We start from the raw sequence: 22868 nt of genomic DNA, 5'->3' as shown, positions 1-22868 counted from the left end.
CTAAGAATAACATTAAAAGCCTTCGATTAGATAGGAAACATTGAAAATAGACGATAAAAGAAGATACCAGAATCCGCACATTCTGTAAGGTCCGCTGTTATGAAAATTCGCCAATTTTTCAAGGTATTAATTTTGTCTTTATTTTATGTCTAAATCAAAGAAAATCAGCCAAAAATACCTAAGAATAACATTAAAAGCCTTCGATTAGATAGGAAACATTGAAAATAGACGATAAAAGAAGATACTAGAATCCCCACATTCTGTAAGGTCCGCGGTCATGAAAATTGGCCAATTTTTCAAGGTATTAATTTTGTCTTTATTTTATGTCTAAATCAAAGAAAATCAGCCAAAAATACCTAAGAATAACATTAAAAGCCTTCGATTAGATAGGAAACATTGAAAATAGACGATAAAAGAAGATACCAGAATCCCCACATTCTGTAAGGTCCGCGGTCATGAAAATTGGCCAATTTTTCAAGGTATTAATTTTGTCTTTATTTTATGTCTAAATCAAAGAAAATCAGCTAAACATACCTAAGAATAACATTAAAAGCCTTCGATTAGATAGGAAACATTGAAAATAGACGATAAAAGAAGATACCAGAATCCCCACATTCTGTAAGGTCCGCGGTCATGAAAATTCGCCAATTTTTCAAGGTATTAATTTTGTCTTTATTTTATGTCTAAATCAAAGAAAATCAGCTAATAATACCTAAGAATAACATTAAAAGCCTTCGATTAGATAGGAAACATTGAAAATAGACGATAAAAGAAGATACCAGAATCCCCACATTCTGTAAGGTCCGCGGTCATGAAAATTGGCCAATTTTTCAAGGTATTAATTTTGTCTTTATTTTATGTCTAAACCAAAGAAAATCAGCCAAAAATACCTAAGAATAACATTAAAAGTCTTCGATTAGATAGGAAACATTGAAAATAGACGATAAAAGAAGATACCAGAATCCCCACATTCTGTAAGGTCCGCGGTCATGAAACTTGGCCAATTTTTCAAGGTATTAATTTTGTCTTTATTTTATGTCTAAATCAAAGAAAATAAGCCAAAAATACCTAAGAATAACATTAAAAGCCTTCGATTAGATAGGAAACATTGAAAATAGACGATAAAAGAAGATACCAGAATCCCCACATTCTGTAAGGTCCGCGGTCATGAAAATTGGCCAATTTTTCAAGGTATTAATTTTGTCTTTATTTTATGTCTAAATCAAAGAAAATCAGCCAAAAATTCCTAAGAATAACATTAAAAGCCTTCGATTAGATAGGAAACATTGAAAATAGACGATAAAAGAAGATACCAGAATCCCCACATTCTGTAAGGTCCGCGGTCATGAAAATTGGCCAATTTTTCAAGGTATTAATTTTGTCTTTATTTTATGTCTAAATCAAAGAAAATCAGCCAAAAATACCTAAGAATAACATTAAAAGCCTTCGATTAGATAGGAAACATTGAAAATAGACGATAAAAGAAGATACCAGAATCCCCACATTCTGTAAGGTCCGCGGTCATGAAAATTGGCCAATTTTTCAAGGTATTAATTTTGTCTTTATTTTATGTCTAAATCAAAGAAAATCAGCCAAAAATACCTAAGAATAACATTTAAAGCCTTCGATTAGATAGGAAACATTGAAAATAGACGATAAAAGAAGATACCAGAATCCGCACATTCTGTAAGGTCCGCTGTTATGAAAATTCGCCAATTTTTCAAGGTATTAATTTTGTCTTTATTTTATGTCTAAATCAAAGAAAATCAGCCAAAAATACCTAAGAATAACATTAAAAGCCTTCGATTAGATAGGAAACATTGAAAATAGACGATAAAAGAAGATACTAGAATCCCCACATTCTGTAAGGTCCGCGGTCATGAAAATTGGCCAATTTTTCAAGGTATTAATTTTGTCTTTATTTTATGTCTAAATCAAAGAAAATCAGCCAAAAATACCTAAGAATAACATTAAAAGTCTTCGATTAGATAGGAAACATTGAAAATAGACGATAAAAGAAGATACCAGAATCCCCACATTCTGTAAGGTCCGCGGTCATGAAAATTGGCCAATTTTTCAAGGTATTAATTTTGTCTTTATTTTATGTCTAAATCAAAGAATATCAGCTAAACATACCTAAGAATAACATTAAAAGCCTTCGATTAGATAGGAAACATTGAAAATAGACGATAAAAGAAGATACCAGAATCCCCACATTCTGTAAGGTCCGCGGTCATGAAAATTGGCCAATTTTTCAAGGTATTAATTTTGTCTTTATTTTATGTCTAAACCAAAGAAAATCAGCCAAAAATACCTAAGAATAACATTAAAAGCCTTCGATTAGATAGGAAACATTGAAAATAGACGATAAAAGAAGATACCAGAATCCCCACATTCTGTAAGGTCCGCGGTCATGAAAATTGGCCAATTTTTCAAGGTATTAATTTTGTCTTTATTATATGTCTAAACCAAAGAAAATAAGCCAAAAATACCTAAGAATAACATTAAAAGCCTTCGATTAGATAGGAAACATTGAAAATAGACGATAAAAGAAGATACCAGAATCCGCACATTCTGTAAAGTCCGCGGTCATGAAAATTGGCCAATTTTTCAAGGTATTAATTTTGTCTTTATTTTATGTCTAAATCAAAGAAAATCAGCCAAAAATTCCTAAGAATAACATTAAAAGCCTTCGATTAGATAGGAAACATTGAAAATAGACGATAAAAGAAGATACCAGAATCCCCACATTCTGTAAGGTCCGCGGTCATGAAACTTGGCCAATTTTTCAAGGTATTAATTTTGTCTTTATTTTATGTCTAAATCAAAGAAAATAAGCCAAAAATACCTAAGAATAACATTAAAAGCCTTCGATTAGATAGGAAACATTGAAAATAGACGATAAAAGAAGATACCAGAATCCCCACATTCTGTAAGGTCCGCGGTCATGAAAATTGGCCAATTTTTCAAGGTATTAATTTTGTCTTTATTTTATGTCTAAATCAAAGAAAATCAGCCAAAAATTCCTAAGAATAACATTAAAAGCCTTCGATTAGATAGGAAACATTGAAAATAGACGATAAAAGAAGATACCAGAATCCCCACATTCTGTAAGGTCCGCGGTCATGAAAATTGGCCAATTTTTCAAGGTATTAATTTTGTCTTTATTTTATGTCTAAATCAAAGAAAATCAGCCAAAAATACCTAAGAATAACATTAAAAGCCTTCGATTAGATAGGAAACATTGAAAATAGACGATAAAAGAAGATACCAGAATCCCCACATTCTGTAAGGTCCGCGGTCATGAAAATTGGCCAATTTTTCAAGGTATTAATTTTGTCTTTATTTTATGTCTAAATCAAAGAAAATCAGCCAAAAATACCTAAGAATAACATTTAAAGCCTTCGATTAGATAGGAAACATTGAAAATAGACGATAAATGAAGATACCAGAATCCGCACATTCTGTAAGGTCCGCTGTTATGAAAATTCGCCAATTTTTCAAGGTATTAATTTTGTCTTTATTTTATGTCTAAATCAAAGAAAATCAGCCAAAAATACCTAAGAATAACATTAAAAGCCTTCGATTAGATAGGAAACATTGAAAATAGACGATAAAAGAAGATACTAGAATCCCCACATTCTGTAAGGTCCGCGGTCATGAAAATTGGCCAATTTTTCAAGGTATTAATTTTGTCTTTATTTTATGTCTAAATCAAAGAAAATCAGCCAAAAATACCTAAGAATAACATTAAAAGTCTTCGATTAGATAGGAAACATTGAAAATAGACGATAAAAGAAGATACCAGAATCCCCACATTCTGTAAGGTCCGCGGTCATGAAAATTGGCCAATTTTTCAAGGTATTAATTTTGTCTTTATTTTATGTCTAAATCAAAGAATATCAGCTAAACATACCTAAGAATAACATTAAAAGCCTTCGATTAGATAGGAAACATTGAAAATAGACGATAAAAGAAGATACCAGAATCCCCACATTCTGTAAGGTCCGCGGTCATGAAAATTGGCCAATTTTTCAAGGTATTAATTTTGTCTTTATTTTATGTCTAAACCAAAGAAAATCAGCCAAAAATACCTAAGAATAACATTAAAAGCCTTCGATTAGATAGGAAACATTGAAAATAGACGATAAAAGAAGATACCAGAATCCCCACATTCTGTAAGGTCCGCGGTCATGAAAATTGGCCAATTTTTCAAGGTATTAATTTTGTCTTTATTATATGTCTAAACCAAAGAAAATAAGCCAAAAATACCTAAGAATAACATTAAAAGCCTTCGATTAGATAGGAAACATTGAAAATAGACGATAAAAGAAGATACCAGAATCCGCACATTCTGTAAAGTCCGCGGTCATGAAAATTGGCCAATTTTTCAAGGTATTAATTTTGTCTTTATTTTATGTCTAAATCAAAGAAAATCAGCCAAAAATTCCTAAGAATAACATTAAAAGCCTTCGATTAGATAGGAAACATTGAAAATAGACGATAAAAGAAGATACCAGAATCCCCACATTCTGTAAGGTCCGCGGTCATGAAAATTGGCCAATTTTTCAAGGTATTAATTTTGTCTTTATTTTATGTCTAAATCAATGAAAATCAGCCAAAAATACCTAAGAATAACATTAAAAGCCTTCGATTAGATAGGAAACATTGAAAATAGACGATAAAAGAAGATACCAGAATCCGCACATTCTGTAAGGTCCGCTGTCATGAAAATTGGCCAATTTTTCAAGGTATTAATTTTGTCTTTATTTTATGTCTAAATCAAAGAAAATCAGCCAAAAATACCTAAGAATAACATTAAAAGTCTTCGATTAGATAGGAAACATTGAAAATAGACGATAAAAGAAGATACCAGAATCCCCACATTCTGTAAGGTCCGCGGTCATGAAAATTGGCCAATTTTTCAAGGTATTAATTTTGTCTTTATTTTATGTCTAAATCAAAGAAAATCAGCCAAAAATACCTAAGAATAACATTAAAAGCCTTCGATTAGATAGGAAACATTGAAAATAGACGATAAAAGAAGATACCAGAATCCCCACATTCTGTAAGGTCCGCTGTCATGAAAATTGGCCAATTTTTCAAGGTATTAATTTTGTCTTTATTTTATGTCTAAATCAAAGAAAATCAGCCAAAAATACCTAAGAATAACATTAAAAGCCTTCGATTAGATAGGAAACATTGAAAATAGACGATAAAAGAAGATACTAGAATCCCCACATTCTGTAAGGTCCGCGGTCATGAAAATTGGCCAATTTTTCAAGGTATTAATTTTGTCTTTATTTTATGTCTAAATCAAAGAAAATCAGCCAAAAATACCTAAGAATAACATTAAAAGTCTTCGATTAGATAGGAAACATTGAAAATAGACGATAAAAGAAGATACCAGAATCCCCACATTCTGTAAGGTCCGCGGTCATGAAAATTGGCCAATTTTTCAAGGTATTAATTTTGTCTTTATTTTATGTCTAAATCAAAGAAAATCAGCCAAAAATACCTAAGAATAACATTAAAAGCCTTCGATTAGATAGGAAACATTGAAAATAGACGATAAAAGAAGATACCAGAATCCGCACATTCTGTAAGGTCCGCTGTTATGAAAATTCGCCAATTTTTCAAGGTATTAATTTTGTCTTTATTTTATGTCTAAATCAAAGAAAATCAGCCAAAAATACCTAAGAATAACATTAAAAGCCTTCGATTAGATAGGAAACATTGAAAATAGACGATAAAAGAAGATACTAGAATCCCCACATTCTGTAAGGTCCGCGGTCATGAAAATTGGCCAATTTTTCAAGGTATTAATTTTGTCTTTATTTTATGTCTAAATCAAAGAAAATCAGCCAAAAATACCTAAGAATAACATTAAAAGCCTTCGATTAGATAGGAAACATTGAAAATAGACGATAAAAGAAGATACCAGAATCCCCACATTCTGTAAGGTCCGCGGTCATGAAAATTGGCCAATTTTTCAAGGTATTAATTTTGTCTTTATTTTATGTCTAAATCAAAGAAAATCAGCTAAACATACCTAAGAATAACATTAAAAGCCTTCGATTAGATAGGAAACATTGAAAATAGACGATAAAAGAAGATACCAGAATCCCCACATTCTGTAAGGTCCGCGGTCATGAAAATTCGCCAATTTTTCAAGGTATTAATTTTGTCTTTATTTTATGTCTAAATCAAAGAAAATCAGCTAATAATACCTAAGAATAACATTAAAAGCCTTCGATTAGATAGGAAACATTGAAAATAGACGATAAAAGAAGATACCAGAATCCCCACATTCTGTAAGGTCCGCGGTCATGAAAATTGGCCAATTTTTCAAGGTATTAATTTTGTCTTTATTTTATGTCTAAACCAAAGAAAATCAGCCAAAAATACCTAAGAATAACATTAAAAGTCTTCGATTAGATAGGAAACATTGAAAATAGACGATAAAAGAAGATACCAGAATCCCCACATTCTGTAAGGTCCGCGGTCATGAAACTTGGCCAATTTTTCAAGGTATTAATTTTGTCTTTATTTTATGTCTAAATCAAAGAAAATAAGCCAAAAATACCTAAGAATAACATTAAAAGCCTTCGATTAGATAGGAAACATTGAAAATAGACGATAAAAGAAGATACCAGAATCCCCACATTCTGTAAGGTCCGCGGTCATGAAAATTGGCCAATTTTTCAAGGTATTAATTTTGTCTTTATTTTATGTCTAAATCAAAGAAAATCAGCCAAAAATTCCTAAGAATAACATTAAAAGCCTTCGATTAGATAGGAAACATTGAAAATAGACGATAAAAGAAGATACCAGAATCCCCACATTCTGTAAGGTCCGCGGTCATGAAAATTGGCCAATTTTTCAAGGTATTAATTTTGTCTTTATTTTATGTCTAAATCAAAGAAAATCAGCCAAAAATACCTAAGAATAACATTAAAAGCCTTCGATTAGATAGGAAACATTGAAAATAGACGATAAAAGAAGATACCAGAATCCCCACATTCTGTAAGGTCCGCGGTCATGAAAATTGGCCAATTTTTCAAGGTATTAATTTTGTCTTTATTTTATGTCTAAATCAAAGAAAATCAGCCAAAAATACCTAAGAATAACATTTAAAGCCTTCGATTAGATAGGAAACATTGAAAATAGACGATAAAAGAAGATACCAGAATCCGCACATTCTGTAAGGTCCGCTGTTATGAAAATTCGCCAATTTTTCAAGGTATTAATTTTGTCTTTATTTTATGTCTAAATCAAAGAAAATCAGCCAAAAATACCTAAGAATAACATTAAAAGCCTTCGATTAGATAGGAAACATTGAAAATAGACGATAAAAGAAGATACTAGAATCCCCACATTCTGTAAGGTCCGCGGTCATGAAAATTGGCCAATTTTTCAAGGTATTAATTTTGTCTTTATTTTATGTCTAAATCAAAGAAAATCAGCCAAAAATACCTAAGAATAACATTAAAAGTCTTCGATTAGATAGGAAACATTGAAAATAGACGATAAAAGAAGATACCAGAATCCCCACATTCTGTAAGGTCCGCGGTCATGAAAATTGGCCAATTTTTCAAGGTATTAATTTTGTCTTTATTTTATGTCTAAATCAAAGAATATAAGCTAAACATACCTAAGAATAACATTAAAAGCCTTCGATTAGATAGGAAACATTGAAAATAGACGATAAAAGAAGATACCAGAATCCCCACATTCTGTAAGGTCCGCGGTCATGAAAATTGGCCAATTTTTCAAGGTATTAATTTTGTCTTTATTTTATGTCTAAACCAAAGAAAATCAGCCAAAAATACCTAAGAATAACATTAAAAGCCTTCGATTAGATAGGAAACATTGAAAATAGACGATAAAAGAAGATACCAGAATCCCCACATTCTGTAAGGTCCGCGGTCATGAAAATTGGCCAATTTTTCAAGGTATTAATTTTGTCTTTATTATATGTCTAAACCAAAGAAAATAAGCCAAAAATACCTAAGAATAACATTAAAAGCCTTCGATTAGATAGGAAACATTGAAAATAGACGATAAAAGAAGATACCAGAATCCGCACATTCTGTAAAGTCCGCGGTCATGAAAATTGGCCAATTTTTCAAGGTATTAATTTTGTCTTTATTTTATGTCTAAATCAAAGAAAATCAGCCAAAAATTCCTAAGAATAACATTAAAAGCCTTCGATTAGATAGGAAACATTGAAAATAGACGATAAAAGAAGATACCAGAATCCCCACATTCTGTAAGGTCCGCGGTCATGAAAATTGGCCAATTTTTCAAGGTATTAATTTTGTCTTTATTTTATGTCTAAATCAATGAAAATCAGCCAAAAATACCTAAGAATAACATTAAAAGCCTTCGATTAGATAGGAAACATTGAAAATAGACGATAAAAGAAGATACCAGAATCCGCACATTCTGTAAGGTCCGCTGTCATGAAAATTGGCCAATTTTTCAAGGTATTAATTTTGTCTTTATTTTATGTCTAAATCAAAGAAAATCAGCCAAAAATACCTAAGAATAACATTAAAAGCCTTCGATTAGATAGGAAACATTGAAAATAGACGATAAAAGAAGATACCAGAATCCCCACATTCTGTAAGGTCCGCGGTCATGAAAATTGGCCAATTTTTCAAGGTATTAATTTTGTCTTTATTTTATGTCTAAATCAAAGAAAATCAGCCAAAAATACCTAAGAATAACATTAAAAGCCTTCGATTAGATAGGAAACATTGAAAATAGACGATAAAAGAAGATACCAGAATCCCCACATTCTGTAAGGTCCGCTGTCATGAAAATTGGCCAATTTTTCAAGGTATTAATTTTGTCTTTATTTTATGTCTAAATCAAAGAAAATCAGCCAAAAATACCTAAGAATAACATTAAAAGCCTTCGATTAGATAGGAAACATTGAAAATAGACGATAAAAGAAGATACTAGAATCCCCACATTCTGTAAGGTCCGCGGTCATGAAAATTGGCCAATTTTTCAAGGTATTAATTTTGTCTTTATTTTATGTCTAAATCAAAGAAAATCAGCCAAAAATACCTAAGAATAACATTAAAAGTCTTCGATTAGATAGGAAACATTGAAAATAGACGATAAAAGAAGATACCAGAATCCCCACATTCTGTAAGGTCCGCGGTCATGAAAATTGGCCAATTTTTCAAGGTATTAATTTTGTCTTTATTTTATGTCTAAATCAAAGAAAATCTGCCAAAAATACCTAAGAATAACATTAAAAGCCTTCGATTAGATAGGAAACATTGAAAATAGACGATAAAAGAAGATACCAGAATCCCCACATTCTGTAAGGTCCGCGGTCATGAAAATTGGCCAATTTTTCAAGGTATTAATTTTGTCTTTATTTTATGTCTAAATCAAAGAAAATCAGCTAATAATACCTAAGAATAACATTAAAAGCCTTCGATTATATAGGAAACATTGAAAATAGACGATAAAAGAAGATACCAGAATCCCCACATTCTGTAAGGTCCGCGGTCATGAAAATTGGCCAATTTTTCAAGGTATTAATTTTGTCTTTATTTTATGTCTAAACCAAAGAAAATCAGCCAAAAATACCTAAGAATAACATTAAAAGCCTTCGATTAGATAGGAAACATTGAAAATAGACGATAAAAGAAGATACCAGAATCCCCACATTCTGTAAGGTCCGCGGTCATGAAACTTGGCCAATTTTTCAAGGTATTAATTTTGTCTTTATTTTATGTGTGAATACAAGAAAATCAGCCAAAAATACCTAAGAATAACATTAAAAGCCTTCGATTAGATAGGAAACATTGAAAATAGACGATAAAAGAAGATACCAGAATCCCCACATTCTGTAAGGTCCGCGGTCATGAAAATTGGCCAATGTGCGGATTCTCGTATCTTCTTTTATCGTCTATTTTCAATGTTTCCTATCTAATCGAAGGCATTTAATGTTATTCTTAGGTATTTTTAGCTGATTTTCTTTGATTTAAACATAAAATAAAGACAAAATTAATACCTTCAAAAATTGGCCAATTTTCATGACCGCGGACCTTACAGAATGTGGGGATTCTGGTATCTTCTTTTATCGTCTATTTTCAATGTTTCCTATCTAATCGAAGGCTTTTAATGTTATTCTTAGGTATTTTTACTGATTTTCTTTGATTTAGACATAAAATAAAGACAAAATTAATACCTCCAAAAATTGGCAAATTTTCATGACCACGGACCTTACAGAATGTGCGTATTCGTGTCGTCTTTTATCGTCTATTTTCAATGTTTCCTATCTAATCGAAGGCTTTTAATGTTATTCTTAGGTATTTTTGGCTGATTTTCTTTGATTTAGACATAAAATAAAGACAAAATTAATACCTTGAAAAATTGGCCAATTTTCATGACCGCGGACCTTACAGAATGTGGGGATTCTGGTATCTTCTTTTATCGTCTATTTTCAATGTTTCCTATCTAATCGAAGGCTTTTAATGTTATTCTTAGGTATTATTAGCTGATTTTCTTTGATTTAGACATAAAATAAAGACAAAATTAATACCTTGAAAATAGGCCAATTTTCATGATCGCGGACCTTACAGAATGTGCGGATTCTCGTATCTTCTTTTATCGTCTATTTTCAATGTTTCCTATCTAATCGAAGGCTTTTAATGTTATTCTTAGGTATTTTTAGCTGATTTTCTTTGATTTAGACATAAAATCAAGACAAAATTAATACCTTCAAAAATTGGCAAATTTTCATGACCACGGACCTTACAGAATGTGCGTATTCGTGTCGTCTTTTATCGTCTATTTTCAATGTTTCCTATCTAATACACGGCTTTTAATGTTATTCTTAGGTATTTTTAGCTGATATTCTTGTATTCACACATAAAATAAAGACAAAATTCATACCTTGAAAAATTGGCCAATTTTCATGACCGCGGACCTTACAGAATGTGGGGATTCTGGTATCTTCTTTTATCGTCTATTTTCAATGTTTCCTATCTAATCGAAGGCTTTTAATGTTATTCTTAGGTATTTTTAGCTGATTTTCTTTGATTTAGACATAAAATAAAGACAAAATTAATACCTTCAAAAATTGGCCAATTTTCATGACCGCGGACCTTACAGAATGTGGGGATTCTGGTATCTTCTTTTATCGTCTATTTTCAATGTTTCCTATCTAATCGAAGGCTTTTAATGTTATTCTTAGGTATTTTTGGCTGATTTTCTTTGATTTAGACATAAAATAAAGACAAAATTAATACCTTCAAAAATTGGCAAATTTTCATGACCGCGGACCTTACAGAATGTGGGGATTCTGGTATCTTCTTTTATCGTCTATTTTCAATGTTTCCTATCTAATCGAAGGCTTTTAATGTTATTCTTAGGTATTTTTGGCTGATTTTCTTTGATTTAGACATAAAATAAAGACAAAATTAATACCTTCAAAAATTGGCAAATTTTCATGACCGCGGACCTTACAGAATGTGGGGATTCTGGTATCTTCTTTTATCGTCTATTTTCAATGTTTCCTATCTAATCGAAGGCTTTTAATGTTATTCTTAGGTATTTTTGGCTGATTTTCTTTGATTTAGACGTAAAATAAAGACAAAATTAATACCTTGAAAAATTGGCCAATTTTCATGACCGCGGACCTTACAGAATGTGGGGATTCTGAAATCTTCTTTTATCGTCTATTTTCAATGTTTCCTATCTAATCGAAGGCTTTTAATGTTATTCTTAGGTATTTTTACTGATTTTCTTTGATTTAGACATAAAATAAAGACAAAATTAATACCTCCAAAAATTGGCAAATTTTCATGACCACGGACCTTACAGAATGTGCGTATTCGTGTCGTCGTTTATCGTCTATTTTCAATGTTTCCTATCTAATCGAAGGCTTTTAATGTTATTCTTAGGTATTTTTGGCTGATTTTCTTTGATTTAGACATAAAATAAAGACAAAATTAATACCTTGAAAAATTGGCCAATTTTCATGACCGCGGACCTTACAGAATGTGGGGATTCTGGTATCTTCTTTTATCGTCTATTTTCAATGTTTCCTATCTAATCGAAGGCTTTTAATGTTATTCTTAGGTATTATTAGCTGATTTTCTTTGATTTAGACATAAAATAAAGACAAAATTAATACCTTGAAAATAGGCCAATTTTCATGATCGCGGACCTTACAGAATGTGCGGATTCTCGTATCTTCTTTTATCGTCTATTTTCAATGTTTCCTATCTAATCGAAGGCTTTTAATGTTATTCTTAGGTATTTTTAGCTGATTTTCTTTGATTTAGACATAAAATCAAGACAAAATTAATACCTTCAAAAATTGGCAAATTTTCATGACCACGGACCTTACAGAATGTGCGTATTCGTGTCGTCTTTTATCGTCTATTTTCAATGTTTCCTATCTAATACACGGCTTTTAATGTTATTCTTAGGTATTTTTAGCTGATATTCTTGTATTCACACATAAAATAAAGACAAAATTCATACCTTGAAAAATTGGCCAATTTTCATGACCGCGGACCTTACAGAATGTGGGGATTCTGGTATCTTCTTTTATCGTCTATTTTCAATGTTTCCTATCTAATCGAAGGCTTTTAATGTTATTCTTAGGTATTTTTAGCTGATTTTCTTTGATTTAGACATAAAATAAAGACAAAATTAATACCTTCAAAAATTGGCCAATTTTCATGACCGCGGACCTTACAGAATGTGGGGATTCTGGTATCTTCTTTTATCGTCTATTTTCAATGTTTCCTATCTAATCGAAGGCTTTTAATGTTATTCTTAGGTATTTTTGGCTGATTTTCTTTGATTTAGACATAAAATAAAGACAAAATTAATACCTTCAAAAATTGGCAAATTTTCATGACCGCGGACCTTACAGAATGTGGGGATTTTGGTATCTTCTTTTATCGTCTATTTTCAATGTTTCCTATCTAATCGAAGGCTTTTAATGTTATTCTTAGGTATTTTTGGCTGATTTTCTTTGATTTAGACATAAAATAAAGACAAAATTAATACCTTCAAAAATTGGCAAATTTTCATGACCGCGGACCTTACAGAATGTGGGGATTCTGGTATCTTCTTTTATCGTCTATTTTCAATGTTTCCTATCTAATCGAAGGCTTTTAATGTTATTCTTAGGTATTTTTGGCTGATTTTCTTTGATTTAGACATAAAATAAAGACAAAATTAATACCTTGAAAAATTGGCCAATTTTCATGACCGCGGACCTTACAGAATGTGGGGATTCTGAAATCTTCTTTTATCGTCTATTTTCAATGTTTCCTATCTAATCGAAGGCTTTTAATGTTATTCTTAGGTACTTTTACTGATTTTCTTTGATTTAGACATAAAATAAAGACAAAATTAATACCTCCAAAAATTGGCAAATTTTCATGACCACGGACCTTACAGAATGTGCGTATTCGTGTCGTCGTTTATCGTCTATTTTCAATGTTTCCTATCTAATCGAAGGCTTTTAATGTTATTCTTAGGTATTTTTGGCTGATTTTCTTTGATTTAGACATAAAATAAAGACAAAATTAATACCTTGAAAAATTGGCCAATTTTCATGACCGCGGACCTTACAGAATGTGGGGATTCTGGTATCTTCTTTTATCGTCTATTTTCAATGTTTCCTATCTAATCGAAGGCTTTTAATGTTATTCTTAGGTATTATTTGCTGATTTTCTTTGATTTAGACATAAAATAAAGACAAAATTATTACCTTGAAAAATTGGCCAATTTTCATGATCGCGGACCTTACAGAATGTGCGGATTCTCGTATCTTCTTTTATCGTCTATTTTCAATGTTTCCTATCTAATCGAAGGCTTTTAATGTTATTCTTAGGTATTTTTGGCTGATTTTCTTTGATTTAGACATAAAATAAAGACAAAATTAATACCTTCAAAAATTGGCAAATTTTCATGACCGCGGACCTTACAGAATGTGGGGATTTTGGTATCTTCTTTTATCGTCTATTTTCAATGTTTCCTATCTAATCGAAGGCTTTTAATGTTATTCTTAGGTATTTTTGGCTGATTTTCTTTGATTTAGACATAAAATAAAGACAAAATTAATACCTTCAAAAATTGGCAAATTTTCATGACCGCGGACCTTACAGAATGTGGGGATTCTGGTATCTTCTTTTATCGTCTATTTTCAATGTTTCCTATCTAATCGCAGGCTTTTAATGTTATTCTTAGGTATTTTTGGCTGATTTTCTTTGATTTAGACATAAAATAAAGACAAAATTAATACCTTGAAAAATTGGCCAATTTTCATGACCGCGGACCTTACAGAATGTGGGGATTCTGAAATCTTCTTTTATCGTCTATTTTCAATGTTTCCTATCTAATCGAAGGCTTTTAATGTTATTCTTAGGTATTTTTACTGATTTTCTTTGATTTAGACATAAAATAAAGACAAAATTAATACCTCCAAAAATTGGCAAATTTTCATGACCACGGACCTTACAGAATGTGCGTATTCGTGTCGTCGTTTATCGTCTATTTTCAATGTTTCCTATCTAATCGAAGGCTTTTAATGTTATTCTTAGGTATTTTTGGCTGATTTTCTTTGATTTAGACATAAAATAAAGACAAAATTAATACCTTGAAAAATTGGCCAATTTTCATGACCGCGGACCTTACAGAATGTGGGGATTCTGGTATCTTCTTTTATCGTCTATTTTCAATGTTTCCTATCTAATCGAAGGCTTTTAATGTTATTCTTAGGTATTATTTGCTGATTTTCTTTGATTTAGACATAAAATAAAGACAAAATTATTACCTTGAAAAATTGGCCAATTTTCATGATCGCGGACCTTACAGAATGTGCGGATTCTCGTATCTTCTTTTATCGTCTATTTTCAATGTTTCCTATCTAATCGAAGGCTTTTAATGTTATTCTTAGGTATTTTTAGCTGATTTTCTTTGATTTAGACATAAAATCAAGACAAAATTAATACCTTCAAAAATTGGCAAATTTTCATGACCACGGACCTTACAGAATGTGCGTATTCGTGTCGTCTTTTATCGTCTATTTTCAATGTTTCCTATCTAATACACGGCTTTTAATGTTATTCTTAGGTATTTTTAGCTGATATTCTTGTATTCACACATAAAATAAAGACAAAATTCATACCTTGAAAAATTGGCCAATTTTCATGACCGCGGACCTTACAGAATGTGGGGATTCTGGTATCTTCTTTTATCGTCTATTTTCAATGTTTCCTATCTAATCGAAGGCTTTTAATGTTATTCTTAGGTATTTTTGGCTGATTTTCTTTGATTTAGACATAAAATAAAGACAAAATTAATACCTTCAAAAATTGGCCAATTTTCATGACCGCGGACCTTACAGAATGTGGGGATTCTGGTATCTTCTTTTATCGTCTATTTTCAATGTTTCCTATCTAATCGAAGGCTTTTAATGTTATTCTTAGGTATTTTTGGCTGATTTTCTTTGATTTAGACATAAAATAAAGACAAAATTAATACCTTCAAAAATTGGCAAATTTTCATGACCGCGGACCTTACAGAATGTGGGGATTCTGGTATCTTCTTTTATCGTCTATTTTCAATGTTTCCTATCTAATCGAAGGCTTTTAATGTTATTCTTAGGTATTTTTGGCTGATTTTCTTTGATTTAGACATAAAATAAAGACAAAATTAATACCTTCAAAAATTGGCAAATTTTCATGACCGCGGACCTTACAGAATGTGGGGATTCTGGTATCTTCTTTTATCGTCTATTTTCAATGTTTCCTATCTAATCGAAGGCTTTTAATGTTATTCTTAGGTATTTTTGGCTGATTTTCTTTGATTTAGACATAAAATAAAGACAAAATTAATACCTTGAAAAATTGGCCAATTTTCATGACCGCGGACCTTACAGAATGTGGGGATTCTGGTATCTTCTTTTATCGTCTATTTTCAATGTTTCCTATCTAATCGAAGGCTTTTAATGTTATTCTTAGGTATTTTTAGCTGATTTTCTTTGATTTAGACATAAAATAAAGACAAAATTAATACCTCCAAAAATTGGCAAATTTTCATGACCACGGACCTTACAGAATGTGCGGATTCTGGTATCTTCTTTTATCGTATATTTTCAATGTTTCCTATCTAATCGAAGGCTTTTAATGTTATTCTTAGGTATTTTTAGCTGATTTTCTTTGATTTAGACATAAAATAAAGACAAAATTAATACCTTGAAAAATTGGCCAATTTTCATGACCGCGGACCTTACAGAATGTGCGGATTCTCGTATCTTCTTTTATCATCTATTTTCAATGTTTCCTATCTAATCGAAGGCATTTAATGTTATTCTTAGGTATTTTTAGCTGATTTTCTTTGATTTAAACATAAAATAAAGACAAAATTAATACCTTCAAAAATTGGCCAATTTTCATGACCGCGGACCTTACAGAATGTGGGGATTCTGGTATCTTCTTTTATCGTCTATTTTCAATGTTTCCTATCTAATCGAAGGCTTTTAATGTTATTCTTAGGTATTTTTACTGATTTTCTTTGATTTAGACATAAAATAAAGACAAAATTAATACCTTCAAAAATTGGCAAATTTTCATGACCACGGACCTTACAGAATGTGCGTATTCGTGTCGTCTTTTATCGTCTATTTTCAATGTTTCCTATCTAATACACGGCTTTTAATGTTATTCTTAGGTATTTTTAGCTGATATTCTTGTATTCACACATAAAATAAAGACAAAATTCATACCTTGAAAAATTGGCCAATTTTCATGACCGCGGACCTTACAGAATGTGGGGATTCTGGTATCTTCTTTTATCGTCTATTTTCAATGTTTCCTATCTAATCGAAGGCTTTTAATGTTATTCTTAGGTATTTTTGGCTGATTTTCTTTGATTTAGACATAAAATAAAGACAAAATTAATACCTTCAAAAATTGGCCAATTTTCATGACCGCGGACCTTACAGAATGTGGGGATTCTGGTATCTTCTTTTATCGTCTATTTTCAATGTTTCCTATCTAATCGAAGGCTTTTAATGTTATTCTTAGGTATTTTTGGCTGATTTTCTTTGATTTAGACATAAAATAAAGACAAAATTAATACCTTCAAAAATTGGCAAATTTTCATGACCGCGGACCTTACAGAATGTGGGGATTCTGGTATCTTCTTTTATCGTCTATTTTCAATGTTTCCTATCTAATCGAAGGCTTTTAATGTTATTCTTAGGTATTTTTGGCTGATTTTCTTTGATTTAGACATAAAATAAAGACAAAATTAATACCTTCAAAAATTGGCCAATTTTCATGACCGCGGACCTTACAGAATGTGGGGATTCTGGTATCTTCTTTTATCGTCTATTTTCAATGTTTCCTATCTAATCGAAGGCTTTTAATGTTATTCTTAGGTATTATTAGCTGATTTTCTTTGATTTAGACATAAAATAAAGACAAAATTAATACCTTGAAAATAGGCCAATTTTCATGATCGCGGACCTTACAGAATGTGCGGATTCTCGTATCTTCTTTTATCGTCTATTTTCAATGTTTCCTATCTAATCGAAGGCTTTTAATGTTATTCTTAGGTATTTTTAGCTGATTTTCTTTGATTTAGACATAAAATCAAGACAAAATTAATACCTTCAAAAATTGGCAAATTTTCATGACCACGGACCTTACAGAATGTGCGTATTCGTGTCGTCTTTTATCGTCTATTTTCAATGTTTCCTATCTAATACACGGCTTTTAATGTTATTCTTAGGTATTTTTAGCTGATATTCTTGTATTCACACATAAAATAAAGACAAAATTCATACCTTGAAAAATTGGCCAATTTTCATGACCGCGGACCTTACAGAATGTGGGGATTCTGGTATCTTCTTTTATCGTCTATTTTCAATGTTTCCTATCTAATCGAAGGCTTTTAATGTTATTCTTAGGTATTTTTAGCTGATTTTCTTTGATTTAGACATAAAATAAAGACAAAATTAATACCTTCAAAAATTGGCCAATTTTCATGACCGCGGACCTTACAGAATGTGGGGATTCTGGTATCTTCTTTTATCGTCTATTTTCAATGTTTCCTATCTAATCGAAGGCTTTTAATGTTATTCTTAGGTATTTTTGGCTGATTTTCTTTGATTTAGACATAAAATAAAGACAAAATTAATACCTTCAAAAATTGGCAAATTTTCATGACCGCGGACCTTACAGAATGTGGGGATTCTGGTATCTTCTTTTATCGTCTATTTTCAATGTTTCCTATCTAATCGAAGGCTTTTAATGTTATTCTTAGGTATTTTTGGCTGATTTTCTTTGATTTAGACATAAAATAAAGACAAAATTAATACCTTCAAAAATTGGCAAATTTTCATGACCGCGGACCTTACAGAATGTGGGGATTCTGGTATCTTCTTTTATCGTCTATTTTCAATGTTTCCTATCTAATCGAAGGCTTTTAATGTTATTCTTAGGTATTATTAGCTGATTTTCTTTGATTTAGACATAAAATAAAGACAAAATTAATACCTTGAAAATAGGCCAATTTTCATGATCGCGGACCTTACAGAATGTGCGGATTCTCGTATCTTCTTTTATCGTCTATTTTCAATGTTTCCTATCTAATCGAAGGCTTTTAATGTTATTCTTAGGTATTTTTAGCTGATTTTCTTTGATTTAGACATAAAATCAAGACAAAATTAATACCTTCAAAAATTGGCAAATTTTCATGACCACGGACCTTACAGAATGTGCGTATTCGTGTCGTCTTTTATCGTCTATTTTCAATGTTTCCTATCTAATACACGGCTTTTAATGTTATTCTTAGGTATTTTTAGCTGATATTCTGGTATTCACACATAAAATAAAGACAAAATTCATACCTTGAAAAATTGGCCAATTTTCATGACCGCGGACCTTACAGAATGTGGGGATTCTGGTATCTTCTTTTATCGTCTATTTTCAATGTTTCCTATCTAATCGAAGGCTTTTAATGTTATTCTTAGGTATTTTTAGCTGATTTTCTTTGATTTAGACATAAAATAAAGACAAAATTAATACCTTCAAAAATTGGCCAATTTTCATGACCGCGGACCTTACAGAATGTGGGGATTCTGGTATCTTCTTTTATCGTCTATTTTCAATGTTTCCTATCTAATCGAAGGCTTTTAATGTTATTCTTAGGTATTTTTGGCTGATTTTCTTTGATTTAGACATAAAATAAAGACAAAATTAATACCTTCAAAAATTGGCAAATTTTCATGACCGCGGACCTTACAGAATGTGGGGATTCTGGTATCTTCTTTTATCGTCTATTTTCAATGTTTCCTATCTAATCGAAGGCTTTTAATGTTATTCTTAGGTATTTTTGGCTGATTTTCTTTGATTTAGACATAAAATAAAGACAAAATTAATACCTTCAAAAATTGGCAAATTTTCATGACCGCGGACCTTACAGAATGTGGGGATTCTGGTATCTTCTTTTATCGTCTATTTTCAATGTTTCCTATCTAATCGAAGGCTTTTAATGTTATTCTTAGGTAGTTTTGGCTGATTTTCTTTGATTTAGACATAAAATAAAGACAAAATTAATACCTTGAAAAATTGGCCAATTTTCATGACCGCGGACCTTACAGAATGTGGGGATTCTGAAATCTTCTTTTATCGTCTATTTTCAATGTTTCCTATCTAATCGAAGGCTTTTAATGTTATTCTTAGGTATTTTTACTGATTTTCTTTGATTTAGACATAAAATAAAGACAAAATTAATACCTCCAAAAATTGGCAAATTTTCATGACCACGGACCTTACAGAATGTGCGTATTCGTGTCGTCGTTTATCGTCTATTTTCAATGTTTCCTATCTAATCGAAGGCTTTTAATGTTATTCTTAGGTATTTTTGGCTGATTTTCTTTGATTTAGACATAAAATAAAGACAAAATTAATACCTTGAAAAATTGGCCAATTTTCATGACCGCGGACCTTACAGAATGTGGGGATTCTGGTATCTTCTTTTATCGTCTATTTTCAATGTTTCCTATCTAATCGAAGGCTTTTAATGTTATTCTTAGGTATTATTTGCTGATTTTCTTTGATTTAGACATAAAATAAAGACAAAATTAATACCTTGAAAAATTGGCCAATTTTCATGACCGCGGACCTTACAGAATGTGCGGATTCTCGTATCTTCTTTTATCGTCTATTTTCAATGTTTCCTATCTAATCGAAGGCATTTAATGTTATTCTTAGGTATTTTTAGCTGATTTTCTTTGATTTAAACATAAAATAAAGACAAAATTAATACCTTCAAAAATTGGCCAATTTTCATGACCGCGGACCTTACAGAATGTGGGGATTCTGGTATCTTCTTTTATCGTCTATTTTCAATGTTTCCTATCTAATCGAAGGCTTTTAATGTTATTCTTAGGTATTTTTACTGATTTTCTTTGATTTAGACATAAAATAAAGACAAAATTAATACCTTCAAAAATTGGCAAATTTTCATGACCACGGACCTTACAGAATGTGCGTATTCGTGTCGTCTTTTATCGTCTATTTTCAATGTTTCCTATCTAATACACGGCTTTTAATGTTATTCTTAGGTATTTTTAGCTGATATTCTTGTATTCACACATAAAATAAAGACAAAATTCATACCTTGAAAAATTGGCCAATTTTCATGACCGCGGACCTTACAGAATGTGGGGATTCTGGTATCTTCTTTTATCGTCTATTTTCAATGTTTCCTATCTAATCGAAGGCTTTTAATGTTATTCTTAGGTATTTTTGGCTGATTTTCTTTGATTTAGACATAAAATAAAGACAAAATTAATACCTTCAAAAATTGGCAAATTTTCATGACCGCGGACCTTACAGAATGTGGGGATTCTGGTATCTTCTTTTATCGTCTATTTTCAATGTTTCCTATCTAATCGAAGGCTTTTAATGTTATTCTTAGGTATTTTTGGCTGATTTTCTTTGATTTAGACATAAAATAAAGACAAAATTAATACCTTCAAAAATTGGCAAATTTTCATGACCGCGGACCTTACAGAATGTGGGGATTCTGGTATCTTCTTTTATCGTCTATTTTCAATGTTTCCTATCTAATCGAAGGCTTTTAATGTTATTCTTAGGTAGTTTTGGCTGATTTTCTTTGATTTAGACATAAAATAAAGACAAAATTAATACCTTGAAAAATTGGCCAATTTTCATGACCGCGGACCTTACAGAATGTGGGGATTCTGAAATCTTCTTTTATCGTCTATTTTCAATGTTTCCTATCTAATCGAAGGCTTTTAATGTTATTCTTAGGTATTTTTACTGATTTTCTTTGATTTAGACATAAAATAAAGACAAAATTAATACCTCCAAAAATTGGCAAATTTTCATGACCACGGACCTTACAGAATGTGCGTATTCGTGTCGTCGTTTATCGTCTATTTTCAATGTTTCCTATCTAATCGAAGGCTTTTAATGTTATTCTTAGGTATTTTTGGCTGATTTTCTTTGATTTAGACATAAAATAAAGACAAAATTAATACCTTGAAAAATTGGCCAATTTTCATGACCGCGGACCTTACAGAATGTGGGGATTCTGGTATCTTCTTTTATCGTCTATTTTCAATGTTTCCTATCTAATCGAAGGCTTTTAATGTTATTCTTAGGTATTATTTGCTGATTTTCTTTGATTTAGACATAAAATAAAGACAAAATTAATACCTTGAAAAATTGGCCAATTTTCATGACCGCGGACCTTACAGAATGTGCGGATTCTCGTATCTTCTTTTATCGTCTATTTTCAATGTTTCCTATCTAATCGAAGGCATTTAATGTTATTCTTAGGTATTTTTAGCTGATTTTCTTTGATTTAAACATAAAATAAAGACAAAATTAATACCTTCAAAAATTGGCCAATTTTCATGACCGCGGACCTTACAGAATGTGGGGATTCTGGTATCTTCTTTTATCGTCTATTTTCAATGTTTCCTATCTAATCGAAGGCTTTTAATGTTATTCTTAGGTATTTTTACTGATTTTCTTTGATTTAGACATAAAATAAAGACAAAATTAATACCTTCAAAAATTGGCAAATTTTCATGACCACGGACCTTACAGAATGTGCGTATTCGTGTCGTCTTTTATCGTCTATTTTCAATGTTTCCTATCTAATACACGGCTTTTAATGTTATTCTTAGGTATTTTTAGCTGATATTCTTGTATTCACACATAAAATAAAGACAAAATTCATACCTTGAAAAATTGGCCAATTTTCATGACCGCGGACCTTACAGAATGTGGGGATTCTGGTATCTTCTTTTATCGTCTATTTTCAATGTTTCCTATCTAATCGAAGGCTTTTAATGTTATTCTTAGGTATTTTTGGCTGATTTTCTTTGATTTAGACATAAAATAAAGACAAAATTAATACCTTCAAAAATTGGCCAATTTTCATGACCGCGGACCTTACAGAATGTGGGGATTCTGGTATCTTCTTTTATCGTCTATTTTCAATGTTTCCTATCTAATCGAAGGCTTTTAATGTCATTCTTAGGTATTTTTGGCTGATTTTCTTTGATTTAGACATAAAATAAAGACAAAATTAATACCTTCAAAAATTGGCAAATTTTCATGACCGCGGACCTTACAGAATGTGGGGATTCTGGTATCTTCTTTTATCGTCTATTTTCAATGTTTCCTATCTAATCGAAGGCTTTTAATGTTATTCTTAGGTATTATTAGCTGATTTTCTTTGATTTAGACATAAAATAAAGACAAAATTAATACCTTGAAAATAGGCCAATTTTCATGATCGCGGACCTTACAGAATGTGCGGATTCT

This window comes from Euprymna scolopes, chromosome 12 (genome assembly GCF_053919585.1).
Source record: "Euprymna scolopes isolate OS-2025 chromosome 12, ASM5391958v1, whole genome shotgun sequence".
Lineage (NCBI taxonomy): Eukaryota > Metazoa > Mollusca > Cephalopoda > Sepiida > Sepiolidae > Euprymna > Euprymna scolopes.
The sequence above is the reverse complement of the archived record's forward strand: the minus strand, read 5'-3'. Positions refer to the sequence as shown.